Source organism: Cervus elaphus, chromosome 8 (assembly GCF_910594005.1).
Source record: "Cervus elaphus chromosome 8, mCerEla1.1, whole genome shotgun sequence".
NCBI lineage: Eukaryota > Metazoa > Chordata > Mammalia > Artiodactyla > Cervidae > Cervus > Cervus elaphus.
Window position 1 is genome coordinate 35,852,843 of NC_057822.1, and position 25,838 is coordinate 35,878,680.

At 38.4% G+C, this 25,838-nt stretch overlaps 1 pseudogene; it reads left to right on the top strand.

The window, feature by feature from the left end:
• The first annotated feature begins 6,574 nt into the window (after positions 1 to 6,574).
• Positions 6,575 to 23,106, top strand: LOC122698198 (annotated as a pseudogene).
• The last annotated feature ends 2,732 nt before the right edge of the window (positions 23,107 to 25,838 follow it).

Sequence of the window (25,838 nt, forward strand, 5' to 3'; positions counted from 1 at the left end):
TTTGATTAAAATTTGACCAGGTGATAACAGATTTACTCCTTTCTCCACTTGAAGTGTCACTTAAAATGTCTTAAGGTCAAATATAGGCAATGTATCTGAACTAGATATCTTGGGTAGTGATTGTGTCAAACTGAAGAATGCCCACCCCATCCAAAAGAGGTAGCTGATATTCTGCTTCAGTTTAATTCACCATCTAGGAAGAGAGCTTCCATGTTCTAGACCTTATACATTTTCAGAAGAAGCCCAAATCTCAACTTTAATGTGACATTTCATGTATGCTTTAAATGGTGGATCAAAAGGAAAAAAAGTAACAGTGTATTGGTCAAACTCAGGCCTAGTAGCCATGTGTGGTCCAAGGATGACCAATTCACCTACTCCATCCTGCATCTCTTTCCTACAACAGTGTCTCCCTTTGTTTCTCTTACGTTGTTGTTGTTATTCAGTCACTATGTTGTGTTTGACTCTTTGTTTTACACTTAAAACTAATGTAATATTCTGAGCCAACTATACTTCAATAAAAAAGAATAATTTAAAAAAAAATTAAGTGTAACTATAATAATTAACTTTGCAAGAACTCTGTAAAAAGTCAAAGATTTTCAGGAACCCAGCAAACCGTTACTCAAGAAAAATACAACTTAACAATTGTAAGAAAAGATTGCAGCGTTTTTACCCACTCTTGCCCCACTTACTTTCACCTCTAGGTCTTTCTTAAAATCAGTCCATGTTCTCAGTGGAGGGTCTTGTTCCTCGCTTCTGGAAAAAACAGAGCAGATCTCATTTTCAGAGAACTGTGTTTGTATGTTCTAAGCTACCGGAAGAATTAGCCCAAGGCATTTATTTTTGTTTTGCTTAAATCAAAATAAACTTAGGGAAGAAAAGCTAGTGTGCAGAAGGCATTCTTAGAAACATTATAAGGGAAATAAATAATTGAGGCCAAAGATAGACAAGTGGAAAGCCTGGGAGGAAAAATTGGGGAGAGAGTTCTAAGGAAAGACTTCCTTTCAGAAATGAGAGCATTCAAAAGCACACATGTGTTTATTGAGAAATTTAGAAAACCATGTACGTGTGCAGGGGAAGATACGCACTCAGAAAAGACTTGAGAAGACTCGAAGCTTTCACCTTTAGCTATCATCGATGCTCAGGGTGAGCAGGAAGTTAAGGTTAAGTCACAGTCATGAATGATCTCACCAAGCACTGAAGGAAAGGCAGTTTGCAAAAACTGGGAGTTTTCCTTCTTTCTTTCTTTTTTTTTTCCTTCTTTTTTTCCCTCCTGGACCTCAAGGAAATCTTTGAAAACACTACCTGTAACACAAGCTAAAATGACAGAAAAACAGACTTTAGAGCTCACATGTGACAAAAAATACACACTTTACAAAAATAGTTGAGAAAAACCACTAAACAAGTAAACATATGTAGCCCACAGCAAGAAACATAAACAAACTTTGTGAAAAGGGAGAAGAATCTGATTTCCAGAGTTTTTACATCCAAAATATGATTTGTTGTATAGGCAACAACTAGATGCCAAAATATATTTTTAAAAACTGACCAAAAAAACATTAAAAGGTTAAATTAAAAAATAGAGAAACAGGGCATAAAATATATTATTATAAAGGCAATTGCTAGGGAAAATGTATAACCTTCTTAAATGCAAAAATATAATTTTTTTCAAATAGGTTAAAATCTTCATATCAAAGTTCAACTCAAAACAAAATTTTAAATGTTATCATCTAAAGTCACAATTCACAATAAAGTTGAAAAAGTTGTGACTGTACATCAAATAGCATAACTACAACTGTTTAAAAACTAGAAACTATTGAAGACAGAAGGAGACACACACTAGCAAGGTTTGAACATATTATTTTCAATACAAGAACAAAGTGCACAAAAATAAGCCTGGATATAGAAAACTTAGACAACATAATAATGTAGACTATGTGTGTGTGTATGTATACTTAAACTTTATACCTTAGCAGAGAAAAATTCTTTAATACAGGAAATAGTCATAAAATTACATATATTTTATTATAATCCCAAATATTGTCATAAAGAAAACACTACTGACTTCTATAAACTAGAAATATTACAAAACAAAATAAAACTAGAAATTAGTAACACTAATTTCTATTAAGAGCCGTTCTATACAGAAATTTAAAAGAACATATCAAACAACTCTTGCGTGAAAGACAATACAAACTAAAAAGATAAGATTTATCATCATTTTTGAGAACTTATATGCATCATCATAACCTCAGGGGAACACTGAAAGCAGGTCTCAGGTGAAAATTTACAAACAGAAACTCATCCATTAAAACAGAAAAAATGAACTAGATGAACTGAATTCCCCAATTAAAACAATAAAGTAAAAAATTAATGAGTAAAAGTAGTACTAATCACTAGAACTTTCAAGTGTCTATATATATAAAATGTAATTTAAAAATAAGTTGTTATATTTGCAACAATATGGATGAATGTCAAAAACATCAGGCTGCTTGAAAGAAGCAAAACACAAATAAAAGAGAACTCTAATCTACAGAAGTAGATAGTGGATCAGTGTTTATACAGAAGATATGAATAGTATGCTAATCTTTGGACTGAAAAGTGTCTTGGGATACACATATTTGTTTATACACGTTAAGAATTATGCAATACATGTATATAAAAACTCAGTGGGAGCCACACATATAGTCAAAAGGAAGATATTTTTTAAAATATATTTTACTCTTAGAAACTTTTTCTCCTAAACAAGTATTCTAGGATAATATGAAGTCAATATATGATTTTTTTTAAAAAAGTACTGAAAACTGATTATCAAACACTTTCCAAATGATTTATAATGGTCGTAGTACAGGCTCATGGTCCCTGAACTAAAATTTTAGGCCAAATCTCAGAATTCAGAGTTATTCAGACCTTAGAAAGATAATACACAGTAAAGCCCTCATGTATGACACCTCCAGTGGGGTGTGAGGCAGTACCCCTTAGTCAAACACATTAATATTCTGTGGTGAAATGTATAATTATTTAAATTGAGCAAAGTTTTAAAAAACAATATGTTACCTCAGCTCAGTTGAAGCAGATTTTTCAGCCAAATGACTTAAAACAAAACTTTTAGTTTTCTGAGATTTGGGATTTCAGAAGGGTAGATAAGGAAATCAGGATCCTTATTTGCCCACAGCATTGGGCATATAGAAGATTTTTTTATGGACCTATTAACTGGGTGATTGCCTGATAAAAAAACTTCATCAAAACATTCATGTGTGATATCACCCACATTAAGTTCAGCAATTCAGCTAGGACACATGCACATTTCAAGACAAGAAAGGTTTGCTAAGACTAAGAAATGGGGCTGCTTCCCAGCAAGTTGCCTCATTAGAAGATCTGTAATAGTTTCTGAGTCTGGATTGGATTCTTGTTAGGATATTCAGTAGTTTGATTTCAGTTCTTCCCAGATTCTCAAAATACAAAGAAAAAGAAATAAAAAGGATTTCATTAAAAAGGAGGAGGCAGAAAAAAAAGGTTCTCATTTATCCAAGTTCATTGGAAATTTACAATTCAGCATTCATTCCTATAATAATGAAAATTTCATAAAAGCTTTATCTTGTCTTCTACACTTTTTAATGTTATTAATGCAATCCAAAGACTAAAAACTTAACCATTTCCAAAAAACACACATTCAAATAATTTTCTAGATGTTATCAGTTTGAAGAGTTTTCAGACAATGATTTTTTTAACAAAAGGTAACCCTAATTTTGCTTGTTGCTCCTTTTGTTTGTGATCCTCTGAATTTACACTAATTATTTAAATGTTCATGTATTTAATTAATAGGGGAAATGAGTAAAAAGCTTGGATTTTTGGAGTGAAAGGTCTTATGATTATGCTGACAATTATTAATAATTGCAATAATAATTCAGAATAAATTAATTTTACAGGTACTGAAATCAATAAGGAAAACTACATACTGAGCCTGCAAACATTATTATAATCAATTGTAATTTCTTTCTCAGCAAATTTGTTTTTCATATCTGGCATACATACATCAAAAGCTGTGGATCTCTGAAGCCCAGAAATAAAGTGAAATAATCCAAAGAGCAGTTGTAAAGTGAGAAGCACTTCTAAGTGGAAATCTCATCACTATCTCAAATTCCATATTCTCTTTGGCCAAAGTCACCTTTAGAAAGATAATCAATAAAGGGAGATAAATATTAAGAAGACTATTATTTTCCAAATATTAAAAAATATTCCAGTTTCAAATGTCATACTCCTGTTGATTCATATTTATGAGATTTTTTTTACTGTCACCTTCCTGTGTCCAGTGGATTTGCAGAACAGTCTGCAAACCCACTGATAGACACACAAGCATTTGTCCTCACTTTCTGGGGCACAAAAATCAGCATTTAATATCAGGGCTAAGGAAAACGAGTAAATTTTAGATTTGACTATTCTTTGTCTAACTGATGTCTTAGAGATCCATGAGAGGGATCAAAGGGCTTACAAAAAAAAGGAAAAAAAAAAAAAAAAACAGCAGTTGTTTTCAAAGCCTCTTGTCTTACCCACTACATCTGATAAGAGAGGTTAGGAGGAACTGGGTTTCATCCCTTCCCTTTAAATGAGTACTTCCAGAATAAAGTTTCAGGCTCAGTGAGAGAACCATCACTCTCGTTAACCAGGTTGGGAAGTGTTTCTTTATCATGCTCAAAGCTAAGAAACAAAGCTTATCTTTTCCCAAACCAAAATAAATCATTCGACGTCCAGTTTGACACGAATACAAAAGAAGTCAAGGGCCTCTTTGGGTTTGCTGAAGGGAAGGAAGGGACATCTAGTTCTTGCGAGTGCCAGTTGCAAATGATTAATGAATCAACACAAACTAACAGGAAGGGGAGTAAATCAACACAGGGTCAAGTGGTCCAGATGTCAAAAGGCCGGGCAAGTAGGCAGTTTGTTGAGATACTTATGAAGGATTTTCCCAGAGAAGGTCACAAAATACTGTGACTGCAAATAAGAGCAATGGAAACTCTTCCACAGACCTACCAGGAGGAATTGTCTGCAGGCCCACTGGACACACACAGAAGCGTCTGTCCTCATGTGTCTGCTGATCTTGTTAGAGGAGGTAAGATGGCATCTTGAGAACACCTTCTCTCTACTCTAGTTTATTGGAGCAGATGAACAGATCTCCAAGTGCACAAAGTAAATATTCAGGGAAAGATAAGGGAAGCATGAGTGGGAGGAATCTCAGAAGTAGAAACAGAAAAAAAAAAAAATGAACCCTCATAAAATAGAATGAAGACTATAAGAAAGTCTGGATCTTTGTTTATCAAAGATTAATAGTTAAAGGATCTGCCTGCCAATGCAGGTGATGCAAGAGATGTGGGTTCGATTCCCTAGATTGGGAAGATTCCCTGGGGTAGGAAATAGCAACTCACTCCAGTATTCTTGCCTAGGAAAATTCCATGGACAGAGGAGCCTGGCAGACAGAGGAGCCTGGCAGTATACAGTCCATGGGACTGCAAAAAGTCAGACACGACTGAGCACACACACACAACATTTGGCAGAAATGTTAATTAAAAAGACACAGGAACATACTCTCTATTGAATATATAGATGGATTGCTTAGGCCTCAACAGGCAAGAATCTGTTTCATACCCATAGGTGAAGTATTTTTGAGGAAAAGAAAGATGACTATATTCACACCAGTTGTTGTTAACCACTATTATTGGTCCTAACAACCACAACTAATAGTAAAGGCTGTTGTTCTGCCCAGACAGAGCAAAGACTATGTTAACGCTTACCCAGCACGCAGGCTGTGTGTTCATCTCAGAAGAGTGAAAAATACCTCCAGAAGCAACTAGGATTGGTCTTTAATGCAAAAGTACTTCATCTGGTTTCCACAAACACTATTTAGAAGTCAAAAATCAAATTTCACTACCTCCCATGCCCCCCACCACACACAGAGTACATCAATGAATCTACGTTCATTGCTCTGAGAATCTGATAGCTTCCAGCAAATTCTCAAGCGGTTCTTAAAGGATTAATAACTACTTATAATACCCTACCCATAAGGCCAGTGGAGAAGGAAATGGCAACCCACTCCAGTGTTCTTGCCTGGAGAGTCCCAGAGACGGAGGCGCCTGGTGGGCTGCCGTCTATGGGGTCGCACAGAGTCGGACACGACTGAAGCGACTTAGCGGCAGCAGCAGCAGCAGCATAAGGCCAGTAGTAGACAGAAGGGTACTAAAAAGGAAAAAGTCGTGACTATCCATTTAGTTAGCTAACCCAGGAAGAGGGCTTGTTTCATGGAGTGTGTGTGTGTCTGTGTGTGTCTGTGTGTGTGTGTGTGTTTACTCGAGAAAAGTAAAACTGAGAATCCAACATCCTGGTATTTATTTTTAATATGAAAAATCCTACAATTCTTATCAATTTTACATCAGAATAAAGAATTTTAGCAAGGGTCAGGAAAACTCTCAAAGAAAACTGGGGAGAATTGTTAGGTAGGATATCTGCCAACTAATCGAAATGTATTTAAATTGAAATTTGAAGGGAAGAGAAAACTACTTTACAAGTTTATAAGCAGATATCAGACATGGCATCAGAAGAGAAATTAAAAGACAGAATTGTAGTGACACAGAGGTAAGCAACTGTCCCTCAAATTTCACTGGTTTATATTAAAAATATAATAGCTTAAATAAAAGATTAAATAATTTAGTAAGTAAGGAGTAAATATTTTGCATATTCTGCTCCCTTTACATTTCACTGGTGTATAGTGACCTAAATTACTCCAAAAGCGAATCTAAAATAAATTACCCTAAAATCAACATTGTGGGTTGCCATTTCCTTGTGAATGTTGCCATTGTGAAACATTCATGTAAGATTTTTCTGTATGATAAGTGGATAATAACCCTTAGCACTGAAAAACTTCCTGGGTTTTAAAACTGCTTATGAAAATAGTATAGAACACATATGAGAGAGAAAGTAAAAGTATTAAAATTTTATTGTGTTTTTAATCTTCTAAAAATAAAAAAAAATTCAAAATGGAAAAAGTAGGTATATTAAGTGATAACTGAAATTAAACATAACATGGATAAGAAGATAATTAGCTTCTTTTTAGAAAAATAAAATCCAGGAGCCAGAAAGAACTTACAGATGAGATTCATCATTTTTTGACTCTTCAAATTGTGGAAACTTTTAAAAGAGGTATTATAATATCAAACACTGTTAAATACCTTGCTTTTCAGAAAGAAGAGAATATTAAATGCTGTACATTCCAATGGTTTACTTTAGCATTGCTCCCTGGCCAGAATTTAGAATAAGTTATTAGACAAATGGATGATGAGTACATAGAAAAGAAAGTGAAGTTACTAATGGCCATCATGGGTTCACTGGAAAAAGTTATGCGAAGTGAACAGCTTTCCTTTTAATAGCTTCTAGTGCCAGCTGGGAGGATGAGTTCTAAATCTTCAAGCAGATTCTGTAGGTGTTTTCCCTTGTGCGCTACCATATTTCTTATCTTTGACTTTTAGTGAAGGCCTGAAAACTTAAGAAGAAAAATGTCTGACTAAATTGGAAACAATAAGAGCAGTTATGGCAGCTGAGAGATTCAAAAGCACAAAAACTAAAACTGGGAGAACTTGAAACCAACATAAACAAGATTAAACTGTGGCAAGCTCAAAGTACTCCCCACAGGGTGGGTGGCTGTCAGTTGCTTCTGGAAATTGAGAAGGACAGTATGCATCTGAGCAGCACCTTGGCAGGGATACCTTAATTAATATCAGACTGCCAAGTCCTGGCTGGCTCGTATGCCTAAGTATTTGATGGGTTTATCAAGGGAGGATAAGATGCCTGGGAAAGACCCCAAGACAAATAGCTCTAAAATGAGGACAAATTTTCAATTGTTGACTTGCTTTTTAACTTCTCTTATCTTTTATACCAATGACCTCATTGCTTATCATGGAAAGGGTGCTATTAAAATGATTAGAAGATACCATGAAAAGGTTATTATGAATGATCATGCATAATATATTGGGAGATACAGTCTAAATAAACTTATTCCTTTGAGTTATGTTTTAAAATATTATCATATATTCTCTTGATGCCAACATGCATCTTGAAGTCCACAGATCTTTCTAAGATTTCCAAGGAGAGCATGTCTACTACCTGAGGCTTGGAGAAAGGATAAAATGAATAGATTTTCAAGGCAACAACTTCAATCAGGGTAAAACTAAACAAAAAACCAAAACAACAAAGAAAATTGGGTCAGAAAGGGGGGAAGGTGAAAGGCCAAGCAAAAATATCTGGCTGAACTTGACTAAAACTATCTTTTATTTCAAGTAAAATGAGAGTGTGGTCAATGCCATGCAACACTTAGTTTCCACTCTTTAATGAGACTGTAAATTTCCATAAGAATAAAGATCATAATTTTATTGATCCTCTTCCAGACTTTCTGCAGTTCTGAGCTTCCATAGTCCTCATGTCAAAATTACTTGATTTTTGTTTGTTCATTGAAGTATTGATTTACAATGTTGTGTTAACTTCAGGTGTACGGCAAAGTGACTCAGTTTATATAAATAAATATGCATAATATATTGCAGCTCAGAAAATCAAAGAACAAATATTTCTTATGTCATAATGACCACTCAATGACTTATTTTACCTTTTTTCCGCTCTTCAATAGTTTGTGCAATAGAGACGCATCCAATAGAAAATCAGTATTTAACAATTTTAAAATATACATGAATGAGAAAAATTAAAAATAAGAGTAATTAAATTTAATTAGGTTGTGTGGAGTAAATTGATCATCTTGCTTCATGTACTGAATTATTTGAGCCTAAGGAAATAGAGGCTCATTAAACAGTTCTCATCATATTTCTATCATGCTAACAGATACTATTCTCTCCATATCATGATTAATACCAAAAGGAAAAAAAAAAAAAACTGAGATAAAACTGGTAGTGAAACTCCAAACAAAATCAGTTTATGGAGATTAACAAAAGAGATAAAATTTCACTTACAGATAACCATAATGAACTTGGAGTGACATACTCTTGCCCTCTTTAACATCTAGAGAATTTTATAGTTAGCAGTAGGAGAAGATTACAGTAGAAGAGGCTAAGATATGGAGCTTTTTCCCCCTCAGGCTAGATTTATAAATTTGGCATGAAGTGTCTTCTCTAGAGTTGGTTAAAGAGGTCAAACATAGCTATGTAACCCAGTCATTTCTATCACTGTGTACATATCATTGTTTGGGTACAAGCAACAACAACAAAAAATACACTGGCTACAATAAGAAAAATGTGGAAACAGTTGAAATTGTACCAGAAGATTTCAAAAATCAAATAAAAAGCTAGAAAAAAATCACACTTAGAAGATGGCAGGAACTAGAGATAATCAGTGGTTTAGGGAGCAGGTAGTTCTCTGCAGTGTCTCAAAAGAATGAACCCCAAGTGTTTTCTTTCTTTATGTCACTCAAATTCCAGAGAGAAAAGTCCCATGAATCTAGCTTAGTCCCATGGTTAGAAGGGTTAAGACACCTTGAGTCAATTATGCTAAACTGTTTACCATGAGAAGACAAATAATTCCTCTCCCCCAAACTTTGGATTCTAAGACTAAATGAATGAACATTGGGTCGTTCTAAAATGACAAGTATCCACTACAACCACTAAAGTCTAAACCAGGTTTTAGTCAATAGGAGCAATATTCATTTTACCATTCACCTTGTTTAAGAAATATCAAATTTGTTTTCAATCTTTGTTGAAGATAAAAGTACCTATTAATCATTCAAAGAAAGATTCATGTATCTTTATATGTGAAGAAGTTAACAATTGCCCTAGAACTTAACATTAGGGTTCTATCTAGGAAAAAGTAGTTACCAGCTCAAGAAATGAGACAATCTTACACAACTCTTTTATCTTGAATTTGTAACCATTAGTGGACACAAGTCTCATTTACAAACTTTTTGCATATAGACCACTGTGAGTTAGGTGATAAGTGCATAGACTTTATAATAGAAAAATGATGAGATTCACTATGAAATTATAAAATGAGAGGCCAGTAGTATAACAGAAATCATTGAGGAAACTTTTCTAGCTTTCTTTAGACCTTTACCTGCATTTAGCAGGTAGCTGTTATCTTCCCAGGTGGTGGTAGAACCAGCAATGTTGTATGATACAGTAGCAGGAACTGTTAATTGTCTTCCAAGATAATGTTTTCCCTTACCTCCATAGAAATACAGCAAAGCAACAGTCAATTGGAATAGACTACAATTCTCAGTATTCTTTCTAAAGGTCATGTATCTACATTTTGGCAGATGAGAAAAAGCTTCATGGGGCACTTTCTCAAACCCTCTTGAAAGACTTTAGCAAGTTCTCTTTATCTTTTTTTCTGTGACACTTCTTTCCTGCTAGATGGAGTATGAATTTGAATGTCGAAGCTCGAACATCAACGTTGGACTACGAGGTAATTTTGAGAATGAAGTCTTTTCATGGTGTTTTTCAGTCACTCAGTCGTGTCCAACTCTTTGTGACCCCATGGACTGCAGCACGCCAGGCCTCTCTGTCCTTCACCATCTCCCAGAGCTTGCTCAAACTCATGTCCATTGAGTCGGTGATGCCATCCAACCATCTCATCCTCTGTCGTCCCCTTCTCCTTCCTCCTTCAATCCTTCCCAGCATCAGGGTTTTTTCCAATGAGTCAGCTCTTCACATCAGGTGTCCAAAGTATTGGAGTTTCAGCTTCAGCATCAGTCCTTCCAATGAATGTTCAGGACTGATCTCCTTTAGGATGGACTGGTTGGATCTCCTTGCAGTCCACAGGACTCTCAAGAGTCTTCTCCAACAACACAGTTCGATAGCATCATGTGAGCCCCTTTAAGTGGTCATGCTGAAGTAGCACCCAGGTCTGGAATTGGACTGAAGCCTTTCCCTCGCCTGCCGCCTCCCACCGCTTCTAGACTGTGGTCCCCTACAAAATGAGCGAGCTTCGTGCCTTCATGAAAATGTGTAAGCAGGACCAGAGCATTCTGCACACCTAGAAAATGTGCTTCCTGAGGGAGTGGGTGGAGAGCATGGAGGGTAAAATAGCACGTGCTGCTTCTAAATCTAAATCGGAAGAAAATACCAAGGAAGAAAAACCAGATGGTAAGAAGCCGGAGGAAAACATAAAGACAGAGGAACTGTCAAGTGAGGAAAGTGATCTAGAAATTGACAATGCAGGTGTGATTGAACCAGACACTGATGCCCCTCAAGAAATGGGAGATGAAAATGTAGAGATAACTGAGGAGATGATGGATCAGGCAAATGATAAAAAAAAGTGGCTGTCACTGATGCCCTAAATGATGGTGAACCAGAGAAAGCCATTGACATGTTCACGGATGCCAAGAGAGCCAGTGTCTTCATCAAATCACAGAAGCCAAATGCTGCCATTTGAGGCTGTGACAGTAATCAGAAATAAACCCTGATTCAGCTCAGCCATATACAAGTGGGGAGGGAAAGCACACAGACTTCTGGGCTACTGGGAAGAAGCTGCCCATGATCTTGCCCTTGCCTGTAAGCTGGATTATGATGAAAATGCTAGTGCAATGCTGAAGGAAGTTCAACCAAGGGTCCAGAAAATTGCTGAATGATGGAGAAAGTATGAGCAAAAACGTGAAGAGTGAGAGATCAAAGAAAGAATAGAAAGGGTTAAGAAGGCTTGGGAAGAACATGAGAGAGCCCAGAGGGAGGAAGAAGCTAGAAGAAAATCAGGATCTCAGTTTGGCTCTTTACCAGGTGGCTTTCCTGGGGGCATGCCTGGAATGGGAGGGGGAACGCCTGGAATGCCAGGAATGGGTGGGCTCAATGATATTGTTAGTGATCCAGAGGTCCTTGTAGCCATGCAGGATTCAGAAGTTATGGTGGCCTTCCAGGATGTAGCCCAGAACCTGGCAAATATGTCAAAATATCAGAGCAACCCAAAGTTTATGAATCTCATCAGTAAATTGTCAGCCAAATTTGGAGGTCAAGCATAATGCCCTTCTGACATAAAGCCCCTGCTGGAGGAAAAGCAACTTAGATCACCTAATGGATGTTGCAATAATACAAACCAGTGTATCTCTGACCTTCTCATGAAGAAAACTGGGGTGCTTTGAAGATAATCCCTACCCCTTTCCACCAAATGCAGCTGAAAACATTTTACAGTGGTTTGCCATTAGGGTATTCATTCAGATAATGTTTTCCTACTAGAAATTAAAAACTTTAATCAATTTTTAAAACTTAAAAATATTTAAAATTAAAAAGGTGTATTAACACCTACATTTTCTTTACAAATCATTTTGATTTTTTCCTTTGAATTAATTAGGCAAGGAAAACACACCAGAGTGGAAGATTTACTGTTCCAAGTTTGAGTGAAATAAAGATTTGTTAGTGGGAAGCAAATACAACATTTAAATAGATAAAGTTTGATTTGGACATACAGTTACTGAGACATTTTGATTTGTCTTTTATTTGCTTTGTTATTATTATCTTAAATGATTTGCTTCTGTAACTCTTGGGACCACCAGTATTTTAGTAGGACCTGGGGAGGGACTGGAAGTCCTTGGCAGGGCAGCAGTCATCTTAATACATTTCATATCACATGTCCCCTTGTGCACATGCAGTTAAATCTTACACTGCATGAGGAGTTGGTTTTTATAATGCTGCAATAAAATTGGATTACTTAGCTTTATCCTTGTCTGATACCTAAAATAAATGTTTCATATTTCCACATGGCAGGGGAAGCATCATGAGAGAATAAACCTGAGCCTCTAAAAATTCCAAGAAGCAGAAATCTTAAGGTATTTCTATCTTGTTTACGTCAGTGTTGTTGTTAGGACTGTCTATAAGTAACAGAGATATTAAGCATATAACAACCACCCCACCATTGTACGTGACCACATGATTCAGACTGGCCCTTTATAGTGTTCCCTATTGCCACAGTGCTTAAAATTCTCCAAGCCAGGCTTCAACAGTACATGAACTGTGAACTTCCAGATGTTCAAAGTGGATTTTAAAAAGACAAAGGAACCATAGATCAAATTGCTAACATTCATTGGATCATTGAAAAAGCAAGAGAGTTCCAGAAAAACATCTACTTCTGCTTTATTGACTATGCCAAAGCCTTTGGCTGTGTGGATCACAAGCTGTGGGAAATTCTTCAAGAGATGGGAATACCAGACCACCTGACCCACCTCCTGAGAAATCTGTATGCAGGTCAAGAAGCAATGGTTAGAACTGGACATGGAACAACAGACTGGTTCCAAATTGGGAAAAGGGCACATCAAGGCTGCATATTGTCACCCTGACTATGTAACTTATATGTGGAGTATATCATGAGAAATGCCAGGCTTGATGAAGCACAAGCTGGAATCAAGATTGCCAGGAGAAATATCAATAACCTCAGATATGCAGATGATACCACCATTTATGGCAGAAAGTAAAGAAGAACTAAAGAGCCTCTTAGTGAAAGTAAAAGAGGAGAGTGAAAAAGTTGCCTTAAAACTTAACATTTCGAAAACTAAGATCACAGCATCTAGTCCAATCACTTCATGGCAAATAGATGGGTAAACAATGGAAACAGTGAGAGACTTTATTTACTTTTTTTTTCTTTTTGAGCTCCAAAATCACTGTAGATGGTGACTGCAGCCATGAAATTAAAAGACACTTGCTCCTTGGAAGAAAAGCTTTGATCAACCTAGACTGCATATTAAAAAGCAGAGACATTACTTTGCCAACAAAGGACCATGTAGTCAAGGCTATGGTTTTTCCTGTAGTCATGTATGTATGTGAGAGTTGGATTATAAAGAAAGCTGAGCACCAAAGAATTGATGCTTTTGAACTGTGGTGTTGGAGAAGACTCTTGAGAGTCCCTTGGACTGCAAGGAGATCCAACCAGTCTATCCTAAAGGAAATCAGTCCTGAATATTCATTGGAAGGACTGATGCTGAAGCTCCAATACTTTGACCACTTGATGAGAAGAACTGACTCACTAGAAAAGACCCTGATGTTGGGAATGATTGAAGGAGGGAGGAGAAGGGGACGACAGAGGATGAGATGGTTGGATGGCATCACTGACTCGATGGACATGAGTTTGAGTCAGCTCCAGGAGTTGGTGGTGGACAGGGAAGCCTGGCAAGCTGCAGTCCATGGGGTTGCAAAGAGTCAGACACAACTGAGCAACTGAACAGAACTGATTGCCACAGTTGTGACTGGCTTAGCAACAAGCACAAACTCTAAGTTGGATCAATCTAGGGGCTTCACAGAAACTTAGTCAATATAAGTGTCTTTCCTTTGGGCTGTTAGTCTGAATGATGTACGTATAGAAATGGTTGCAACCTCAATATCTCCTACCATATGGAGAGAGTTTCCACAGTAAAAGAGAATGTGGAAGGAACACAGAGGAAAACAAAGATAGAAAAAGGAGTAAAAGAGACAGAAAAATATTTGACATTATGTGACTTTATGATACCAACTGTGCCCATAGATTTACCAGTTCCTTACAGTACTCATTTGGTGGTGAGGGAGGGGTTGGTAGAATTAAGGTCCTTGAGTTGCGCTTCTGTTACTTAACCCTTTAAGAAATCTGACTTAACAAGTCACTTTTTATAAAATGGCCATTCCGGAAGACTAATTGTTTCAGGTGTCATACACACTTCCAGTCCTCTTGGTTTTTGTAGATGTTTTTACTACCTAAGTTTCAATGGGGGAAAAAAGAGAATCCATCACGTGAAATCTCCTTTAACTTTTTAGACCACCCTAATAATAGTGTGTAATAAAACCTGTTCTATCCACTGTTATCCTTCTCTCCTTTGGTACTATGATTGGGAAATCTGCCCAAGTTTCCTTCCCAAACTAATATTCAGCCTCATCTTTCATTAATTTCTTCTCTAAACATACACTGAGCATTTGTTACTATGCACTGGGCACCTACTTTGACTCTGGAAACATACGATGACTAATACTCAGCACTTGTGCTATTCTGTGCCTAGTCGCTCAGCTGTGTCGGACTCTTTGTGACTCCATGGACTGTAGTCTTCCAGGCACATCCATCCATGGGTACTCCCCAGGCAAGAATACTGGAGTGGGTTGCCATGCCTTCCTCCAGGGGATCTTCCCAACCCAGGGATCAAACCCATGTCTCCCACATTGCAAGCGAATCTTTTTACTGTCTATGCCACCTCTTAAGAAACTCACAACCTAGAAGAGTACATGGACTTAGAAACAGACAATTGATTGTTCTTGTATTAAATGAGTAAAAACATGCATAGTGCTTTGGGGAAGGAAGGAAAGCATTTCTCTAACCAAGCATGCAAGGGAAGGAAGAAGGAATGAGAAATAATATCTGGGAAAATCTAAGAGAAGAGAGACACTCTAATTGTAAGAGTTGGTAGGAGTCAGGCAAATAGGGAGAAAATATTCCAGTCAGAGGAACCCACTGTAGAGGACACAGAGATTAACAGTAGCATGGTGTGTGCTGGGAGCCACAGTTCTGAGTTGGTGGAAAGTAAAGTCAAATGAGAGAGCCAAGAAATAAAGTCCTTACGGTCATTGTAAAAGGTTTAACAGAGGGTCCACCCTGGAGAGTGGAATTACTGGAACATTTTAAGCAGAAGAGTGACATCATAAATTTTCTATTTTATAAGCTTACTCTGGATGCTCTGAAGATCATAGAGGGGTGTGAGATGAGAAAGAGAAATCACTTAAGAGAATATTTCTGGAATCCAAGGGGTGAACAATGTGCTTGCAAAAGGGTGAAAGTGGTAAGAAATATTTCAAAGATGGAGCTAACAGGATTTTATCAATGGGTTAGAAATGGACAAGAGAGGAAACTAGAATGGTACCAACAGTTTTGGCCTGAGCAACTGAGGAAATAGAAATGTGATGTGTCAGGATGAAAAAGATTGGAAGAGAAACAGTTTCTAGAAGAAAATGAGGACATTATTTATGATCAAAGAATGATAGAGATGAAAATTAAGCATCCATATAGAAGTCTGGGCTAAGAGGATTAATCAGGATTGAAGATAAATTTAGAATGCAGTAGCACTTATACATTATCTCAAGATAGGAGGCCGTGTAAGATGACTCAGAGAACAGATTATAACCAGAAGGGATCTGAAAACTCTAAGATGTTTCAACATTCAGGGGCCTTTATAAGATGAGGATTCAGCAGAGGAAAGAGAGGAAAGACCTGCCAGTGAGATTCAAAGATATCAGAAAGGAATATGTAAGAATGTTTCTAGGAGGAAGAAGTAACCAAATGCTACTGAGCGCTTCATTGTCAAGTTTAGGGCTAGAAAACGTTTCCAGCAACATCATTCTGTCACCATTCTGCGCATCCCCCAACCCCAGCCTTAACCCTTATTCTGTCTCCACTGTAGTCCTGCCCCCTGACAACTAGTTCTTGCCTAGCAGCTAGGAAAGTGGCCCTTCTAAGTTTTAGCATCTCTTCCCAAAGATAGAGTAACTAAATCATATTTAATATGTATCAGGGGGCAATAGTTTAATAGTGCACAAGACAGCAGAAGCCAAGAAAAACAGACTCAAAAAGCAATTACCTTGGACATAAAATTAGAAGTTTTTTAAATTGGGTGAAAAATGTTGCAATCCTTCTAATTTTCTTGCCTCAACAATTCACTGAGGCAACATTACATACAGCTCAGGGATTACCCCAATTTGAGAGCTTCAGTTCTTTCCATTTGGAAAGTGATTCTGATGGATAGTATTAATATTATAGTACTACATCAGAAAAGCTATCAAATATTCATTTTTAAGTAATTGTAACACCAATTTTCATTACCTAGAATGATAGCAGAGATCACCTAGGACAGTACTGGCAATTTCATAAACAAATCCTAAGATGGATCTGAAGTTTTGTTGATTTAACTTGGAAGCGAAGACCAGGTCATCGTGTCAGTTAAAGCAGTGGCTCTTAATGTATGGTCCCTGAACCAGAAGCAGCAGCAGCCCCTGGAAATTGCTGAAAATACACGTTCTCAGGTCCCAATGCAAACCTACTGAATTAGATACTCTGGGGGTAGAGGCCAGCAATAGTGCTTTAACACTCTCCCCAAGTGATTCCAATGAACAGAAAAGTTTGATAAATGCTGGGTTAAAGGATGAGAAAGGGAGACAGCAAGGAATAGAGAAAAGGAGGACAAGGAAGAAAGGGGTAAGGGGGAGAGAGACAAGGAAAAAAGGAAAGGAGGTGGGGGAGAAAGAAAAAGTGAGGGAACAACAAGGGAACGAGGGCTAGGGAAACTGAGTGGAAGGCTGAGAAGAGAGAAGATGGGAAGGACGTAGGAGTGTGAGAGGAAGGGAGAACCACAAGTGTCCTTTGATGGATATTTAGGGCTTTCCTGGTGGCTCAGATGGTAAAGAATCTGCCTGCAGTGCGGGAGACCGGGGCTCTATCCCTGGGTCAGGAAGATCCCCTGGAGAAGGAAATGGCTACCCACTCCAATATTCTTGCCTGTAGAAATCCATGCACAGAGGAGCCTGGTGGGCTACAGTCCATGGAGTCACAAAGAGTCAGACACACCTGAGCGACTAACACTTTTCAGTTTCACATGAGTACTTACACGTATATGATCAACAACTTTGTTCTTGTTTAGTCACTAAACCATGCTGAAATTTTTTGTGACCCCCAAGGACGGTAGCCTGCCAAGTTCCTCTGTCCATGGGATTTCCCAGACCAGAATACTGGAGTGGGTTATCACTTCCTCCTCCAGGGAATCTTCCTGACTCAGGAATCAAACCCACATCTCCTGCTTTGGCAGGTGTATTCTTTAACACTGAGCCACCTGTGAGGTGGTATTTCAAAGTGAATAATAATTACCTCACAATATTGTAAGAATTCATCTGAGAAAATCAAAGTAAAATGCATTTCTGACACCTGATATGGGTAATAACTGTATAAAATTACTAACCCCAGAACAGCTTAATATTAGCTCACAGCCCCTTCAAAATCCTAAATTTCCTCCTTTATTAACAATTATTTTCATTTATTTTCTCCAAGGCACATCTGTCTTAGGAGGCCTATTCTCCATCTAACTTGCCTCTAGGCTTACTTTAATTTTGCTTTCATTCTAAATCCTTCACTACTTCCTTGAAACCCCCTTTACTGCCTATGTTCAAACTCATCCAGCTGATTTTCAACTAGTAAAAAAGTTGAAAAAGATGCCATCTGGGGAGTGGTGAGACTTCGACGGCCACGTAAAGTCCACCGGTGTAACACGATCTTGGCAAGGAACCGTAGATAAGATTAATGTTTGTTCACATGGAGACAGGAACACTTTCCATTTAGAGCCAGGGAGAAGCAGAGTCAAATTGTTTTTTAGTATCATTTGACTTCCTTATGGAGACCTAAGATTTCCTGGAGTTTTATTACCAGCAGAAAGTGCCTGAGAGGCCAACTAATTCCAAAGATTCAGCTCTTCTTCGTTGTTTAATAAAAATCATAAAATCCACCTAGCTAGGAAATTTAAAGCTAAAAAAACAACTAATTAAACTTAATTGGGTCAGTCTGGGCAGGCTGATTACTCTGTTTGATTGGCCTCAGGAGAATCTGATCATGGATTCACCTAGAGAAACTTGGCAAAGGAAAGCTTGAAATCAGGACAGGTGCTATATTTCTGTCTGACTGGAGATGTAATTTTTAGTGAGAAATACACAAAAGAGGTTAAAGAGGAAACAGGGTATTGGGGGAAGGCACAATCAACTATAAGCAAGTCATTTCAGGCCCATCCTAATTTCTCAGAGTGAAGCAGAGGGAATTATTATAATAAGGTCACAGGCTTATATTATAGGCCCTGGATTTCTTTTACCTGAATTGATCAAATACATTTTATCAGTTTTTATTTGTTGATATTTTGTAGGGGCTTTTACTTTTGTTTTTTGCAAATGCTTTCTTGCTGGCAACCCAGAAGAGGAACTAAAGAAAGCCACATAGAACGACCATCGATGATGGTCACGTTTGTCTGAGGAACCCAGACCACTATACAGTAGGAGTGTCAATTCCTAGAATTTGAGTACAATCTTATCCCACCAACATATATGCTTATGATAGTTATTTACTTGGAACCTCTTCTTTTGAATGTAGTATTACTCTGGTTAATTAATATTGATTTTGGTTACATCAAGATAAAAATGTTTCAGCATATAAAAATGATTTTTGCACTTAGAAAACCACTTTGGAATTTCAGTCTTACCTTATAGAAGACTCCAAGGATTAAATGCTTTCTTTAAGGTTATATAGATCCATGCTTCTCAAACTTTCCTGTGGAACTCCTACACGTAACTCATTAGAAATATAAATTTCTAAGCCCTAACCCAGGCTACCATATCAGAGTTTCTTATATTAGGTTCAGGGAAATGTTCTTTTTGTTTGTGTGCTTTCCAGTGCTTCCAGGTGGCTATGATTCACTCTAAAACCTGAGAAATGTACTTCCTGATTATGAGACAAGAAATGCCAGGCTGAGTAGTAAAGGGTGCCAGCTCCATCATACCATAAGTGACATAATTTACCTTAAGCAAGTCATTTTACCACCTGTACCTTGTTCCTAAAATGAAAATATTAAGAGTCCTTATCCCAAAGTATTATAGCAAAGGTTAACACATGGCAAGTGTTTAGTCCATTACCTTGGCTCTTACTGTTATTAAAAGGAAGATTACCCGGATAAAAAAGGTAGGCCAGACAAAAAAAGTGTCTCACTGAATCCATGAGGTGATCCTGTTTTACTCTTGCATGTTTTAGCTCCTGCAACATTCTAGACACTCTTCATTATAAGCTAATTTTGTTGAACCTTCTCTTTTGTCTTTTACTGTTATTCCTAACACTATGAATCTCTTGAAAGAAAATAAAGCAACAGGCAAGGAAACTTTCTAAGACACAAGGATAACACAAGAGACCAAGGTTTAAAGAGACATGGCAGGGATATCCATACATGACCATCGGAGGAAATAGCTGTAGATCTTATGACCTGCAATTACCCAACATAAAGGGTGATGGCCTAGAGAAAAAGAGCCTAGAGAAAAAAAGAAACTCAGACACAAGCCACATTATTAAAAAAAATTAGTTATGTGTCTTATGAAGTATGTTTCTCATCACTCTGAGATATGTACATTTTTCATCAAAAAATAACAAAAGAAGATAATGAGATGCATACCATGGAAAAGCCACAACCAAGTTATCTGTGCTTCATCAACCATAGTTTTTCTGCTGTTCCTACAGATTGATACGCATGATTTCATTTAATTTAATTCTCAGAAAACCATGCAAGGAAGACAGTCTTTTTCACAGGGAAGGAAAATAAGTTTAGAGAGATTAAATAGCCTGCCCAGGATGGCACTCTGCATTCAGCTGTTGGCTGGTCGTTTCTGGCCCCAAATCCTGTTCTTCATCACTTGACCAGAGCAGTAGATACAGAGCAGCCTGCTGGGGGCCCAGCATTATGAGCAGCTGAGGACACAGAACCAGCTTGTCCTCCGGGAGCTTTCAGTCTAGCAGGAAAGCCAGAGAATGAATACATTCTGAGCAGCATCACAAGTGGACCATGGGAGACATAAGGAGTTCTAAGAGCATATATCATGGAGATTAGTTTTACTGAGAGCATGTGGAAAGGCCTCCTCAGGGAAGGGCCATTTAACCTGAGAGATGAACTGTGAGTAGGGTCAATAAAGGGTAGGGCAATAAAGTATTGGTAACGGAGGGAGCAGCATGTATGAAAACACCCAAGCTACATTGAAGGAAAACAATATCCAGGAAGGCTGGAGCACCGAAAGCAAGAGCTGAAAAGAGACTAAAGAAAAAATAATGGGACGTCTTACAGGTTATGTATGGTTCTGGGAATTCATCCTAAAATCAAATAATAATAATACTTTAAATTAAAAATTCAGTATAGAGATTAAGTAGATGAAAGATATGTGCAGATTTTGATTTATAAGGCGCTCCCACATCAGTGACTGGCATAGAAGATTCTACACACTATGCCCAATGTGTGTTTGAGCATCAAATCCATGGCTCTCAATATTGTACTCTTGCCAGTTAAACTGATGCACCACAAATACAATAAATACTATAAATACACTGCAATTTCTACTAAACTATAGCTCTAAGCACCACCTCTTATCTTGATTTCAAGATGTACATCATCTGTTTCTCTCTTGGCTTATTGTCTGCAGCTGTGTAATAATGACACCCCAAGCACCCGTTAGAGTCAATTTTATTGGTAACTTCTGCTTACTTAGGAAGACTATCATTAATCAGCCTCTGGCAATCAAAGCCAGCCACAGCCTCTGCTCTAGCATATACCTGCAGTCCACCAAGTACTAGAACTATGAGGAAGGACAGAGCAATTAAAAACAAACCAACAAAAAAACTCTGTATAGAGAAATGGCCCTTCTGTGTCTCACTGATAAGTCACTGGTTACCTTAGTTTTTAGTTGGAGTCACTGCTGACTGTGGAATGAAATTCACTGTGTTCATCTTGACTAATATCTTAGCCTTGAATGCTCCTCACACCTTCTAGACTTAAAAAAAAAAAATTCATTAACTGATTAACTGAAGATTTTGGAAGCTGTGTGAGTCAAGAGCTGAGCTGATTTTATTCTTTTCTTTTGATTTGCTGCTGAACTGTAAAGCAAGATTACAAAGTCCTTCCTTTTGTCCCCTTGCTGTTCTTGTTCTTATCTCATGCACACATTTGTCTCCTAAAAATCCTCCCCCTGGCTAACCCAGTCCTGCTTCTTCACACCTTTCCTCTCCCAAAGTTCCTACTTTCAACACTGAGTTTGGAACTAACAGTTTGCAAGGATGAACCCTACTCCTCAGAGGCTGAAGCCACAGAGTGTGAAGGAGAAATGGAAAATAAATAATGGATGTTGTAATCTGATGTTGTGATTCTCATCAGAGCCTCCAGAGCAAATACAGGAAGGTCGGGGCACTGCCTGGAGAAAGATTCTGCATCAGGGAGGCTTGGAAGGAAGATGTTCATCCTGTTCTTGTCCGTGAACTGACTGTTCAACTAGTAACTCGCCGCTAACTCTCCTAAAATTAAATAAAACCTTGTAGACTGGCAAGTGTTAAGTATTCTTTCAAAATGTTCCTAGTATAGAAATTTAGTGGACACACCCTAAGGTGACCCCCATGAGGCATGCCCTTATATAATTACCTCCCTTGGAGTGGGGATGGAACCTGCTAGAGCTTCTAAATGATAGATTATGGCAAAAATGATAAGATGTCAAGCCTTTGATTAAGCTGGTTTGTATAGCAAATGTGCTGCAATGTCACTCCCATGAATATTACATAAGACTCTGGCTTAGAAGATTGGAGAGAGAAATTCTCCTGTTGGCCTAAAAGTAAGGCTGTCATATTGTGAGATGGCCCATGAAGAAGCTCACATTGTATTGAAGTGGGGGGCCTCTGGGAGCTGAGAACAGCCAACAGCAAGCAACAAAACAGGGACCTCAGTTTCACAAGTGCAAGGAGAGAAACTGACAGCAACCTCAGAGGGCTGAGAAGCAGGACTTCCCCCGGCCAAAGCTCTGATGAACATGCAGCTTGGCTGGTACTGAGAGAGCAGATTGTGAGGTCCCAGAGGAAACATTTCTAGCAAAGCTGAGCCTGTGCTCCTTCCCTACAGACACTAGGAGATGATTAGCTTGGTTCCCCCCCCACCCCCATTTTCCTTTAATACTTGGGTAATATTTCATTATCTTCTTACAACTAGTTTTCTGTTGCAAAAATTTTGACTTAAAACTGATTCGGGGTTCTTTGTAGGTGATCCCCCCTTGTTCTTTTGTGGTTGTTAGAAATTTCATTTTGTCTTAACCAAATTGGGATTTATATGGAAAGCACAGGTACAGACATTTCTGAAATGGCACAATAGGAGCTCTGTTTACCCTATCACTGGTCAAATAACCATAACTGGTGAATATTAGTGAAATAAAAAAAAATTAAGTCTCTGGATATTGCCCTAAGGACATAAGCAAATGGAGAAACACTTAAAATCTATGCAGCCTTGGTAAGAACACAGAGTCTGTGTGATTTTGACCCTCTACTTTCCTCCCCCAGCTCACCATGACTGTGACCATAACTCCACCTCAGGCAGGTTCAACCAAGAACCCAGGGATCTCTTCCCCTGGGGTCACACCATCTCCCCTGGCAGGGCAGGTTGCCAGAGCATTTCATGCTCCAGCTCTGTGCTACAGAAGCCATATTCCAGGCAAGTGTCGCTGAGTGGTCCGATGATCCCTTCTTCCACCCAGCTCTCACTTAAGTAGTGGAAGCCGACTTCTCCGTGCATCAGATTAAAAAATACTGGTTCCTGATTCGCTCATCTCTACTGTCTTATAGATCGGGCAAAGTTTCTACATGTGAAGAGGCAAGCCAAGGCCAGAAGCTAATGCCCCACCCAGTGGCCCACTTATGAGAAAGGAATATCATCTCTTGAGAAGTGGGTTATAGCCCTTGGCCTCAGCACTGGAGAGGTGAAACAGAGGTTTGGTAGTAAGCAATTAAAAGGAGGCCCATAGCTCCATAAAAGCAACCAGCTAAACCTTAGACTCAGGAGAAGTTTAACAAAGAGCACCAGGGAAAGAGATAGCTAAGAGGATCCCTTCTGAGGTCAGAACAAACCTCAAAGGCAAGCTTCAAAGACCACCCTGCAGAGAATGGACTTCAATTGAATTGGGCTGTGGAGTGGTTTATGCCCCAGGACATTGTCAAAAACAATAGAACAAACAACCAGCAATTAGAGGAGGCTGGCAGTGGGTGTGGTACCATCAGAGGCAGACAGTATAACAGATCAGGGAAACAGAGAGATCAGCTAAAGCCACTGTCATCCCAGGGTACCTGTGTGTACTGCGGAAAGCTACATTCTCTGACGCTGCATCCTGTGAGGAAACAGATTTCACTGAAATGTCCAGCCAAGCAACTGAAAGTATAAACAAACATCAACAACCACAGCAAGTCCTGGAGGGACAAATCAGTATCCAGAGATAGAACCCACATAGAAGACTTATGGGAATAAAAATGGTGCAGTCACTTTGGAAAACAGTCTGATGGTTCTTCAAAAGATTCAACAGGCAGCTGCCATGTGATCTGGGCTTCCCAGGTGGCTTGGGGAATCCGCCTGCCAATGCAGGAGACACAGAAGAAACTTTTCAATCCTTGGTTTGGGAAGATCCCCTGGAGGAGGGCAGGCTTCCCTGTCCATCACCAATTCCCAGAGTTTACTCAAACTCGTGTCCATTGAGTCGGTGATGCCATCCAACCATCTCATCCTCTGTCGTCCCCTTCTCCTCCTGCCTTCAATCATTCCCAGCATCAGGATTTTTTCAAATGAGTCAGTTCTCCACATCAGGTCGCCAAAGTATCAGAGTTTCAGCTTCAGCATCAGTCTTTCCAATGAATATTCAGGACTGATTTCCTCTAGGATAGACTGGTTGTAAACAACATTTCTTGTTGCCACAAGTATGGGTAGGCCATTCAAGATGGCTGATGTCTGGCTCTCTGTATATCCCTTGTTTGACCAACTCTGTTTCACTCATAGGACTATCCAACCCCCTTAATTATGGACCTTAATTAGTAACTGCACACAAGCTGTCCCCTGCCCCAACTGCTGGTTTCCGTGATAACTGATGAGCCACCTTGACATCAACTCCACTTATAAATGGTAGCCTTCACCCCCAAGTAGTGAAAATTGCTGCCGTGTTCTTCCTGACTTCTGCCACCCATGGTGGGGTGTTACTCCAGAACCTTTGGTTCAGACATGTAAACTCCCCTGTCCAATAAATTGTTGATTTCTCTGCTGCTGTCATCAAGGTCTTTGTTCAGTCTTAAGACTGGAAAACTATCAGGCTTTCAGGGCTTTGGGGTGCAGCCTAATTGAACATGTTATTGTTGTTTATTCACTAAGTCATGTCTGACTCTTTGCAACTCCATGGACTGTAGCCTTCCAGGTTCCTCTGTCCATGGAATTTCCCAGGCAAGAATACTAGAGCAGGTTGCCATTTCCTTTTCCAGAGGATCTTCCTGACCCAGGGATAGAACCCACGTCTCCTGCATTGCAGGCAGATTCTCTACCACTGTGCCAACTGGGAGGCCCTAACAGAATATATCTCCACAGAAAAACACACACAAATGAACATAGCATTATTCATAATAACCAAAAAAGGTATAAAAACCCCAAATATCCATCACTGGTAACTTTACAAATGAAATGTGGCCCATATATCCATATAATGGGAATATTATTTGGCAATAAGAATGATGAAATACTGATACCTGCTATAATATGAATAAAGCTTGAAAACATTATGCTAGTGAAATAAGCTACTCAACGTAGAACACAATTTGTCCATAGAGAGAGAGGGTTAGTGGTTGCCTAAAGCTAAGGCTGTTGGTAAGAAATGGAAAAGGGCTGCTAAAAGTTATGAAATTTGTTTTTGAGGTTATTAACATTTTCTCATGTTGATTGTGGTGATGGTTGCACAACTGTGAATTTACTAAGTGCAATTGAACTGTACATTTTATTTTTTTATTATTATTGTTTTTTTTTTCATTTATTTTTATTAGTTGGAGGCTAATTACTTTACAATATTGTAGTGATTTTTGCCATACTGAACTGTACATTTTAAATGGGTGAATTGTATGGTAGGTAATTTATATTTCAACACAGCAGTTTTTTCAAAACTAGCAATGCAACCAGTTACCTTCCTTGATGAACTAACATACATACACTATTAGGATTTTACCTAAAATTTTGTGCTTTTTCCAAAAATTTTTAGAGTATTCCTATAGTTATGTGGTGGAGAGAGGGGCCATTTTTAAACTACTTTGCA